We start from the raw sequence: 13,126 nt of genomic DNA, 5'->3' as shown, positions 1-13,126 counted from the left end.
CCCCTGCAAAATTTTAGTTTTTATTCTTTTCATATGGAGTAGGTTACCCTTGTTGTGCCCCTCTTTCCCTTTCTTCCAGTATATTCCTTGCTCATAAATTAGCTCCATCTTTTTACTATATTATATTAATATATTAAATATATTATCTCTTCAAATTCAGCTCCCACTTTATATATATATATATATATATATATATATATATATATATATATATGTATATATATATATATATATATATATATATATATATACATATATATATATATATATACTCCTTCTAACAGCCCTAGTAATTTTTTTTATTTTTTTCTGCCCTAGAAAATGTGAAAGGTCATATGAGCTATCAGCATCTTCCCATCATGAATTCCTTGATAGTCTACCTTTACTGTGTACCTTTTTATGTGTTACTTGAGTCTCATGTTTGAAGATCAAATTTTCTGTTCAGTTCTGGTCATATATAACCTAATTTTAAAGAATGAGTGGATCAAAAAACCTCACTACAAAATGTAAAAAGGCAAAAACATTAAATGCATCCTTTTCAGATCATAACATAAAAATATATTCCAGAAATGACAATGGCAAATATATTTAAAATTATTGGGAAATATGCAATCTAATCCTAAAAACTGACTGGATTAAAGAAAAAATTATAAAAATTAATTCACTTCATTAAAGATAATGACAAAAAATTATTGAATGCAACCAAAGCAATGCATAAGAGAAATTAATAAAATAGAGAAAGAGTAGATCAGTGAATTAAATATGCAACTAGTAAAGACAAGATAAAAGAAAAATTAAAAGGTTCCATTTAGGCACAAAATAGAAAACCCTGAAAAATCAAAGCAAAAATTAATAAAATTGAAATAGAAAACCTGGTCTCAGATAAAAATTGGAACAGGTTTTATAAGAAATATAATAAAATAGATAAAGCATTGGCTAATATGTTTTTTTAAAGAAGACAAAATTGATAACATAAGGAATAAAATGAAAATTATAAAGTCCCTTCCAATGGAAAGGAAATTACAGCAATAACTAGGAGCTATTTTGTGCAATTAAATGCTAATAATTCTGATTATCTAAGTGAAACAGATAAATATTGACATAAACATCAATTGCCCAGATTAGTAGCAAAGGAAATAAAATAATTAAATAACCCAGTCATTGACACCAGAATTTTGCATGGCACTACTAATGAGTTACTCAAGCAGAATTCTCCAGGCCTATGTGATTCACAAAGTGATTCTAGCAAAATATTTAAAGAAAAATTAATTATGGTACTATATAAACTTTTTAGAAAAATAGGGAGAGGACTCCTGCCACATTCCTTTTGTGACACAAATAATGTAAGGATACTTAAACCAGAAAGAGACAAAACAGAGTAAGAAAAATATAATTAATTTATGTAATGAATATTAATCCAAAAATTTTAAATAAAATACTATCAATAGTATTAGAGAGAGAGAGAGATTGTGTGTGTGTGTGTGTGTGTGTGTGTGTGTGTGTGTGTCTGTATGGATTTGATAAGTATTGCTGGAAAAAATAGAAAACAATATAGTAAATCTAAATATAGTCCAATATATTTTATACTATACCATAACAAGGTCAAAATAGATATATAATTTGAACTTAAAAACAATAATACCATAGGTAAATTACTAGAATAACTAATAGTTTACCTGTCAATTCTATGAAAAACAGAAAAATTTATGACAAAACAAGAGATAGAGAAAATTACTAAATGTAAGATGGGAAATTAAAATCATCTTAATTTTGAAATGTTTTCCACAAGTAAAATTATTGCAACCAAGATTAAAATCAAAGTAAAAAGCTGGAAAACAATTATTACAAGAAAAACTCTAAAAGGGAGGAGTTAAGATGACAGGAAAAAAAAAAGATTGTCTCATCTGAACTCTCTTCTAAATAATACCTCTGAATAGAGTGGAAGAACCAAAAAAAATAATATAGTGATACAATTTCTAGAACAAGTCAACTTGGAAAATCTTCAACAAAGTCTGTTTGATCGTGGTGAGAGTATCACAGGTCTGCTTGGATTGATCCCAGAGGTCCTGTGGACAATAGGACAACTTTCTAATAGAAGCAGTGGTGGTTTCCAGATTTCTCAGCCCAAATAATGTCAAGGGGAACTTGAAAGATCAACAGGAAATGTCTGCCCCCAACCAAAGTAAGAGTGGAGCAGGGCAGATAAGAATTAGTCCTTGGGATTCACTACATCAGTGGTTACTGAGTGGCAGCTGCTTCCAGAGGTCTTTGTCCACAGATGGTAAGGGTTTCAGGGGTCTCTTTTCTATCACTGAGGCAGGTCTCTGATGTTTTGCCCATATTTGGATTTAGATCCCAGTTCTGGGTCCCAGTCCCAAGAAGAATAAGAGTAGTAGCACAACTTAATTTGTGATAAAGAACTCATTTCTCAACTATTTAGAGAATTTGTTAGAGGATATGAAGAGCAATTGGAATTATAAATCAAAACCAACTTGTCTTACAAAATATGCTGTAAATCACTATTATAAATTAAAAATTTTCTAAAGTAATTTTCTGTACTTATCAGACTGGCTAATATGACAGTAAAGGAAAATGACATATTGAGAGGGATGTAGGAAAATTTAGAAACAAATGTACTGTTGGTGGAATTGTGAACTGATTCAACCATTCTGGTGAGCAATTTGGAACTAAGACCATTTAGATCCAAATTTAATGACACCCATTGGATTATTAAATGTTCCTTACACTCCAGGAATACTACATTGTGACTCTGTGAAAACAAAAACAGATATTAAAGGGATACTCATTAATTGGGAAATGGCTGAATATGTGTTAAAAGATTGTAATGGAATTCTACTGTGTAAAAATAAATGATAAACAGGTTGCTTTCAGAAGAAGAAAAAAAAATTCTTGCAAAGAAATATGGGAACTGATACAAAGTAAATTAAACAGAACCAAGAGAACTTTGAATACGGCAATAGCAATAGAGTTCAGTGAACAAATGTTAATGTCTTAGCTATTCTGAGTATTACAAAGTATTTTGAGTGATACAATGATCCAACAAAATTCATGATGAAAAGCATTATTCACCTGTAATAAAATATAACTAATGGAATTTGAAGACAGCTCAAAGCTTATTATTCTTTTCAGTTCTTCTTTAGTTAATTCAAATATGATTTCTGACACTTGACACTTACTAGCTGTGTGTAGGTTCACAAGAGACTTAATCCTGATTGCCTTGCATCCAGGGTCATTCTTAGTCATTCTGATCCATATCTGGTCAATGGATCCATATGAATAGTGAAAAGAAAGAGAGACTCATGACATAGCATGGCACTCCTTTACTCAAATCCAATTCATGTGCAATGTTCTGACATCACTTCTTTAAAAAAATGAACCTTCTTTGAGGAAAAAGAACAGGCACATTATTGTTAATAAAGTATTATGCATTACATGTTTGAACATACATAAACTATATCAATTTGTTTATTATTTCAGGAGGTCAACAGAGCAGGAACAAAAAGGAAAAATAGAATTCCATGTTTTTAAATGAATTTTAAAATTAGTGTTAAATATAATTAGACAAAAATAAAGCATTTTTGAAAAATTAAAAGTTGTTGTTTTTTCATGATCTTTAAAATTATTGTCTTAATTCTCCGTGCCTCATCTGGACTTATAGTGAAAAATTAAGAGAGTTGTTTTCCAAGTCCTGCTACAGCTAATTTAATAGATAAGAAAAACATGGCAAACAATTAAATGCCTTGTCCAGGGTCACTCAGTTAGCATCAGAAGTTAGAACTGAACTCATTGGAATCAGTCTTTTTCACTCTATCCACTGCTCCCCCTAGTAGAATTGGTTACATGGAAAAGAGATTTAAAAAATGCTTCCTGAAGAAAAAAAATTCTTTTAAAATTAGAATTGGGTGAGAGGAAGCTAATGATTTCACTAAAAACTAAGAAATAATGAAAAAATGAAAAGAATTAAAAATAGAAAATATAAAATATTTAATTGGAAAAATAATTGATCAGGAAAATTGATCCTGGAGAGCTAATTTAGGAAATATTGTACAATCTGAAAGTAAAGATGTAAAAAGTAGGAGAGGAAGCAGGGGTTAAAACATCATATTTCAACAAATTTTAAGAAAACCTCTTCTGATATCCTTGAATCAGGGAATTCAAAAATTGAAAGCATTCATACATATTTTCTTTCTATCTTTCTTTTTTTTTTTTTTTTTGCAAGGCAATGGGGTTTAGTAACCAGCACAAGTTCACACAACTGGGTAGTTATTAACTGTCTGAGGACAGATTTCAACTCAGATCCTCCTTTCTCCAAGGAACAGTGCCCCCCACACAAACTAGATGCCCATACACATCCTATTTTCTAGGAGATCCTAAAATGAAAACACACAGGAACATTATAGATAAAAATCCAGAGTCTCCAAGTCAAGGAGAAAATATTGCAAGCAACCTGAAAGAAAAATTCATGGAATGACAAGAAAATATAAGATGTATCACCATTTATTTTAAAGGATCAGAAGACTTAGTATATTTTATTCCAAGAGGGAAAGGAGCTAATCATACAACAAAGAATCACCTACAAAGCAAAACAGTATAATATTTCAGAAGGAATAATGGATATTTAATGAAATAGAAGACTTCGAACATTCCTGATAAAACGATCAAATGGAACAGAAAAAAGCAGAAATCATAAACGATGAATTATAACTGTTGCCACTTTTGCATGACCATTTTAAATGAAGAAATCAAACTTATCTATGGTCATAGAGAAACAAATTCTTTTAAATCTATATTGATTAAAAATGCAAATTCAAACATTTCTGAGATACTCTTTCTCACCTCTCAGACAGGTTAATATGTTAGAAAAGGAAAATAACATATTTTACATATTTTGTAGGGAAAGAAGAAAAATTAGGACACTAAGACACTTGGTTGAGTTTAGAACTGATCCAAACAAAGGGCCAAAGGGCTATTCTATCTTTCTATCTATCTATCTATCTATCTATCTATCTATCTATCTATCTATCTATCTATCTATCCATCCATCCATCTATCTATCCATCTATCTATCCATCTATCTATCCATTTATCTATCTATATTTACTCATATAAAACAACTCTATTTGTGGGTTGGCAAAATAGTGGAAATTGAAAGATTGCCATCAAATGGGAAATGACTGTCATGTTGAGATTTCTGATTTTTTTTGGATGTGAGCAAATTCTATTTAATTCCACAACAATTTTACAATGACAATCAACTTAATATTTAGTTCTTCAAAACAATAATAAATAAAATACTAAACAATCAACAAAATGACCTATTTAAATGTTTAATTTTATTTTTAAAAAATATCTTATATATTTGTTTTTCTATCTATATGCAATGGAAGTTTTTAATCAATCTTTTTTTAAGTTTTAAGTTTTGCATTTTTCTCCCCCTGTTGCCCTGCCAAATGCAAACTAATATAGGCTCTACATTTATAATCATGCTAAACATGGATCCAAACTGATCATGTTGTGAGAGAAGAATCAAATTCAAACAGAAGAAAGAAAAAATTAGAGAAAAAAAAGACATAATAAAAGTCAACTTTTTAAAATTGAAGATAATATTCTTTGGTCTTCATTTAAAATCCACAGTTCCATCCCTGGAGATGTATGGTGTTTTATAGAACTAGTTTTTACTTGATTATTATACTGCTTAAATGAACAAGTCCATGATGGCTGACCATCACCCAATGTTTGTGTGCAAAACATTCTTCTGATTCTTCTCATTTCATCAATTCATTCAATTCATTCCAATTTTTCCAGGCTTTTCTCAAATCCTATTACTAATGATTTCTTAGAGAACAATAGTGTTCCTTCACATTCAGTTTGTTCAATCATTCACAAAATGATGGATAGTCCCTCAATTTTCCATTTTCTACCATTACAATAAGAACTGTCATGAATATACTTTTACACATGAGATTTTTACCCTTTTTCATTATCTCTTCAGGATACAAACCCAGGAGTGGTAATGCTTGATAAGAAGCTATGCAAATATTTTATTGTCCTTTGTTTATAATTGCTCTCCAGATAGGTTGCATTATTTCAGAACTGCACAAATAATATATTAGTATCCCAGTTTTCCCACATCTTCACCAACATTGATCATTTTCCTTTATTCTCATACTGACCAATCTGAGAAGTGTGAGGTGATACTACAGAGATATTTTAATTTACATTTTTTCTAATAGATAATTATTTAAAGCAATTTTAATATAATTATAAATGGCTTTGATTTCTCAATTATATTTCCATATATTTTGGACATTTATCAATTGGGGAATGACTTGCTTTTTTTATAAATATGACTCAGTTCTCTAGATATTTTAGAAATAAGTCTTTTACCAAAAATACTAGTAATAAAACTTGTTTCTCTACTTACTACGTTTTTTTCATCTTGGTTGTTGTGGTTTTGTTTGTGCAAAACCTTTTTTTATTTTAATGTAATAAAAATTATTCATTTTATTTTTCATAATCTTCTCTCCCTCTTCTTTGGTCATAAACTGCTTCTATTTTCATAGATCTAACAAGTAAACTAATTGGCTTATGTATTATCTTTTATGTCTAAATCCTGCACCCATTTTGACATTATCTTGGTATAGGGAGTGAAATGTTGGTCTATACCTAGTTTCTGCCATTTTATCTTTCAGTTTTATCAGAATTTTTTATTAAAGAGTAAGTGTTTAGTATACAAACTGGAATCTTCAGTTTTTTCAAACAGTAATTTACTATAGTCTTTTACTGCTGTCTCTTTTGCACTTAATCTATTCCACTGATCTACATCACTATTTCATAACAGTACCAAATGGTTTTGATGACTCATGCTTGAAGGTGTAATTTTAGATCTAGTATGGCTAGGGTTCCTGCCTTTCCTTTTCTTTTTTTCATTAATCCCTTTGACCTACTTGACATTTTTGATTCCATATGAATTTAGATACTATTTTTTCTACATCACCAAAGTAATATTTTGAAAGTTTGTTTGTAATGGCATCAAATAAATCACTTTAATTAGGTAAAACTGTCATTTTCATTATATTAACATAAACTAGCCATGAGAAACCGGCATTTGTCCAATTATTGAAAGCTAATTTAATTTGTGAGAAGGTGTTTTATTGTTATTTTCATACAGTTTCTGAGTCTGCCTTGGAAGGTAGACTCCAAATTATTTTATTACATCTGAAATTATTTTAAATGTAATTTCTCTTTCTACCTCTTTTTTGCTATATCCTATTAATAATGTTCAGAAATGCTGAGGATTTATGTGCATTTATTGTATATCCTGCACCTATGCTAAAGTTGTTAATTATATCTAGTAGTTTTTTAAATGATTTTCTAGAGTTCTCTATTTATGTCATCATATAATCTCCAAAGAGTGAGAATTTTGTTTCTTCATTACTAATTCTAATTCCTTCAATTTAGTTTCCTTCTTTTATTGCTAGAGCTAGCATTTCTAATCTAATATTAAATAATAGTGATGATATTGAGCATCCTTATTACACCCCTGATCTTATTGGGAATGCTTCTAGCTTATCCCCATTACATAAAATGGCTGTTGATATTTTTAAATACATACTTCTTATCATTTTAGAGAATATTCCATTTATTCCTGTGTTTTCTAGTGTTTTTAATAGGAATGGGTGCTGTATTCTGTCAAAAGTTCTTTCAGCATCTTTTGAGATAATCATATGATTTCTTTTAGGTTTGCTATTGATGCGGTCATTCATGCTGATAGCTTTCCTAATATTGAAGGAACACTGCATTGCTAGTACCAATTCTACTTGATTATAGTATATTATCCTAGCGATAACTTGCTGTAATTCTTTTGCTAAAATATTATTTAAATTTTTTGCAATCATAATTCTTAGGAAAATTGATCAATAATTTTCTTTCTCTATTTTGACTCTTTCTAGTTTAGGTATCAGCAGCATATGGGTGTCACAGAAGGAATTTTGCGGTACTCCTTCAATTATTTTTCTAATAGTTTATATATAATTGTAAAAAATTGTTCCTTGAATGTTTGGTAGAATTCACTTTTGATTCCATCTGTCCCTGAATGGGGTGTTCATTTGTTCAATTTATCTTTCTGAGATTGGGTTATTTAATTTCTTTCTTTTAACCTAAGAAGTTTATGTTTTGGTAAATATATAAATATTTCATTTCGATTATGAAATTTATTGACATACCAGTTGGGAAAAATAGCAATGAATTATTCATTTAATTTCCTCCTCATTGATGAGGAATTCACATTTTTCATTGTTGATAGTAAGAACTTATTTTCCCCTTTTTTAAAAAATTAAATTAACTAAAGATTTATCTATTTTATTTTTTCATCAAATCAATTCTTAGTTTTATTTATTAAATCAATAGTTTTCTTGCTTTCAATGTTACTAATTTCATCTTTAATTTTCAGAATTTCTAATTTGAGATCTATTTGAGGATTTTTAATTTGTGCTTTAACGTTTTTAATTGCATTCTCAGTTCATTGATCTCTTTCTCTAGTTTATTCATGTAAGCAATTAGAGGTATAATGTTTTCCTAAAAACTGTTTTTGGCTATTTCCCAGAAATTTTAGAATGTTGTCTCATTATTGTCATTATCCTGGATGAAATCATTAATTCTTTATATGATTTGTTTCTTGATCCAATCATTCTTTAAAATAAGGTTATTTGACTTCCGGTCAAGGTGCCAGGGCCGAGCAGAGGTAAGCGCGGGCCGAGAAGCGCCAGCGCCAGAGGAGACAGGGCCCGGACCGGAGCGATCCCCGCTGCCCCGCCGGGACCAACCACCACCGCCGCAGCATCGGCCCCCTCCCCCGCCCCGATGGCGGCAGCCAAGGAAGCTCATGTGTAACACGACATGTCCACTGGGAACATGGATGACTCAAACCATGATCCACTGTTTGAACCCATAGTGTCTCTTCTGGAGCAGGAAATTAAGACCCTGGAGGAAGATGAAGAAGAGCTCTTTAAGATGTGAGCCAAGCTGTGCCCATTTGCGACTGAGAATGACCTTCCAGAATGGAAAGAGCGAGGGACAGGTGACGTGAAGCTGCTGAAACACAAGGACAAAGGCACGATTCGCCTTCTCATGAGAAGGAACAAAACTCTGAAGATCTGTGCCAATCACTATATAACGCCCCTGATGGAACTGAAGCCCAATGCAGGTAGTGACAGGGCCTGGGGCTGGAACACACAGGCAGATTTTGCAGATGAAAGCCCCAAGCTGGAGCTGCTGGCCATTCGGTTCCTCAACGCAGAAAATGCCCAGAAGTTTAAGGCAAAATTTGAAGAATGCAGGCATGAGAAAAAAGAGAGACAAGAAAGGAGCAGGCAAAGAGAGCACTGAAAAAGTGGTGGAGAAGCTCTCGGAGCTGAAGGTGAAGGAGGAGAAGGACAAGGAGAAAGAGAAGGAGAAGGAAGGCAGCCAAGAGCCTCAGAGCCCCGAGGCGCCTGAAAAGGAGACCAAGGACCAGGATGTGTTACTGCAATAAATCATGCGCGGGACTCCCCTTCTTTCCTTTTATTTTCTTTATTTTGTTTCATTTTGTTTTGTGTTTTTTACAAGGGACTTTATATAAAGAACTGAATTCCAGCCTCCAGGTTGTTTTCTAAGCTTTTACCCTTCGGGAAGATGTCTTCAGCAAGCCCATTCCCAGTCATATGTACTGCGCTCATAACATTCTTTTCCATAGTGGAAACACTTATTTATAGTACATCCAAAAGAGTGAATAAACCATTTGAACGCTGCATCCAAAGACAGGACTGAGTTTTATATGTTTACCTGCACACATTGATGGCTGTAAACCCTGGCATTGCTTGTTTTTGGGTGCCTTTGTCTTTGTGTTGATGATGTAGGGTTTTCTTGGAGGGTGTATCTTTAAGTTGGATGGTGTCATTAGGAATGCTACCCACCCTTCACAGTAGATTCTTCTACATTTGTGATGTACCAGCTAGCCCAGCACAGTTGCAGCATTATTTCCTGGGCCACAGTTGGCATTGCTTGAGTGATTGAGTCTTTCTGGGTAGCCACGGAGTAGGACGCTGTGCTCTAGATACCTTAATGTTGTGACCTTGGCCAGCCGCGGGATTTAGGGGAAGCTGGTGGAAGCAGCACTTGTGTGTGTGGCCTTCATAGGCCCTGGCTTTCGGAGTAGATACATGGGCCAGGCTGGGGTCCTTCCCCTGATCCTCCTCTGTAAGCTGTGCCTCCCTGTTTCACCTTTCTGGCATGGGTGTCCTCCCCACACCTTGTGTGATGGGTTAGCACATGAGTCAAGGTGGCACAGGGGCTGTAGGGTGAGGCCTGAGCTCCATCCCAGCTGAACTGGGGGCCTTGGTGACAGATGGGCAACACTTGGAGTCACCAGTCTCTGGTGGGAGGAATGCTTGCCTGGTGACTGTTCCCCTAGGTGGTGGCACTGCCCGGAGGGTTTTCAGGCCAGTGCTAGCCTCTCAGCCTCTATTCTTTAGATGTGTGTTGGGTCCCAGGTGCTGCCAGGGGTTCAGCTTCCTGCACCCCCAGAAGTGAAGAATACCTCCCGGAAGTCACCACGTGCATGTGGCTGTGCTATGTGCCCCTGCCCGCTCCCCCCTTCTCTCTGGCTGCTCACCTGGGGCACTTGTGTCCTGTCTTAAGTTTTGCTCTATTCTCTAAGTTTTAAGCCAAGAACTTTGAGCTTGCTTAAAATGAAAGGTCCTCCCATAGGGAGGATGGTTTTATAATTTTAAATGCTGAAGGTTTTTTTTTTTTTAAACATTTTATTCTTCCATAAGCTTGAGAAATGATGACCAGCCGTCTGGGAGAACCACCCAGACTGGAGTTTTATTTCCACTGTTCACTGTGAGCTTTGCAAAGCAACATAAACGGTTGAAAAGTGTTATTAGCCTCTAGAGTTTCTTAGTAGTAATAGGTAAAAGGACTTACTTCAGTGCGGTTTTTAATCTTAGCAGGTTCCCTTCAATTGTTTTCCTTACCATCCACCAAAGGTGCTTTATTTAAAACAAAACAAACATGTCCGTCTCCCTTGCTGAAGGTGCTTACTTAGCATCCTCCATCAGTTCACTTGTGTTTATGATGTCCCACTCTAGATGTTAACTTTCCGACTTGGTGTTTTCCCTGTTTGGGTCTTTGTCTGTCCATTTAAGAATACCAGCCCCTGGCCTCTTCTTAGTAGAGCGCCATTCCAAAGGAAGGGCGATGTGTTAAAGGAGAAATACACACTGATTAACCAGAAACTTCCTTCTCCAGCCGCTAAACTTGTCTTCTCATCGCCATTTGGTCTTGTCAATCCTTGTAACTCAGATTGTGCCGGGTGAGGCCGGGAAGGAGAAGCAGGTTGTGAAAGACCCCTTCGAAAAGCAGATGTGGGTGCAAATATAGTGTTAAGCAATTGCACACGAAATCAAATGATCTATTACGCTCTCTGGTGTCGATCGATACAATGGAAAATGTACTCCATGAATGTTTGTTGGCTTTGATTTCTTCCTGCGCTGTCCCCACTAGAGTGATAGTTTTGGGGAAACAGGACGGTATGTTTTTAAATGCTTTCATTGAAGTTAATGTGTGTAAAGGAGATGTATTTCCCCATGATGCTTTCCTATTGAAATGGGAAGCCAGGGAGGGGTGTGGGGTAGAAACATACCAGGCACTCTCCCCCTTCCAAAAAGAGATCTTGTCACACTCTGTAATTGTTTTGTGTTTCAATAAAGTGCCACTTAATGTAATAAAAATAAAAATAAAATAAGGTTATTTGGCTTCCTATTGATTTTAATCCTATCTCTCCATGACCCTTTAATGCATGTGATTTTCATTGTGCATTGATCTGAAAAGGATGCACTTAATATTTTTGTCTTTCTGCATTTGATTATGAATATTTTATGTCCTAAAACACAGTCAATTTCTGTTTAGGTGCCATGTACCTCAGGAAAAAAAGTATATTCCTTTCTATTCTCATTCAATTTTCTCCAAAGGTCTATCATATCTAAGTTTTATAACATTCTATTCACCTCTCTAATTTCTTTCTTGTTTATTTTATTGTTGTGTTTATCTAATTTTGAAAGAGGGACATTGAAGTTCCCCACTAGCATAGTTTTGCTGTCTATATCTTCAAATAACTCATTTAGCTCCTCTTTTAAGAATTCTAATGCTATACTATTATGATATATATATATATATAATATATATATATATTTAGTATAGAAATTGCTTCATTTCTATGGTACCTTTTAGGAAGATATATTTTCTTCTTTATCTCTTTAAATGAGATGTATTTTTGCAAGTTCTTTGTCTAAATGAAGAATTGCTACCCCTTCCTCCATCATTTCAACTGAAGAATAATATATTTTTCTTTTCTTTTTCTTTAGGGTTTTTTTTTCAAGGCAAACAGGGTTAAGTGGCTTGCCCAAGGCCACACAGCTAGGTAATTATTAAGTGTCTGAGGCCGGATTTGAACCCAGGTACTCCTGACTCCAGGGCCGGTGTTTTATCCACTACACCACCTCGCTGCCCCATAATATATTTTTCTGCAATCTTTTACCTTTAGTCTGTATCTATCTCTTTGCTTCAAATGTGTTTCTTGTATGTAGCATATTATAAGATTCTGGTTTTTAATCTACTCTGCTATACACTTCTGTTTTATGGGAGAATTCATCCTACTCAAATTCATAGTTATAGTTACTAGCTTTTTCTCTCTTTTCACTTTCTCCCTTCTTCCCCATGATTTGCTTTCTGTGCTTCACTCAATGTGTTCCCACTTCTATCCACCACCCTCCATTTTATTTCACAGTTCCCTTTTCCCCTTCTTCCTTCCCTCTCTCCTATCAGTCCTTCCTTGCCTTCCCTACTTTCCCTTCCTAATATTTGATAAGTAAGATAAATTTCTAAACTCAACAGAGTTTGTGTTTGTTAAAATGTCTTTGAGCAAAATCTGAGGAAAGAAGGATTCAGGCAGTCCTCATCTCCTCTCTTCTTTCCCTCTATTGCAATAGACCATTTGCACTTCTTCATGTGATATAATTTACCCCATCTACCTCCTTCTTCCTCCTTTCTCTTTACAGTGACTTCC

General features: G+C 34.0%; 1 pseudogene; it reads left to right on the top strand.

Annotated features, from left to right (window-relative positions):
- The first annotated feature begins 8,883 nt into the window (after positions 1 to 8,883).
- LOC141521249 (ran-specific GTPase-activating protein pseudogene) lies at positions 8,884 to 9,553 on the top strand (annotated as a pseudogene).
- The last annotated feature ends 3,573 nt before the right edge of the window (positions 9,554 to 13,126 follow it).

The sequence above is a fragment of the Macrotis lagotis genome, chromosome 1 (genome assembly GCF_037893015.1).
Source record: "Macrotis lagotis isolate mMagLag1 chromosome 1, bilby.v1.9.chrom.fasta, whole genome shotgun sequence".
NCBI classification, from domain to species: domain Eukaryota; kingdom Metazoa; phylum Chordata; class Mammalia; order Peramelemorphia; family Peramelidae; genus Macrotis; species Macrotis lagotis.
The sequence above is the reverse complement of the archived record's forward strand: the minus strand, read 5'-3'. Positions and strand labels throughout refer to the sequence as shown.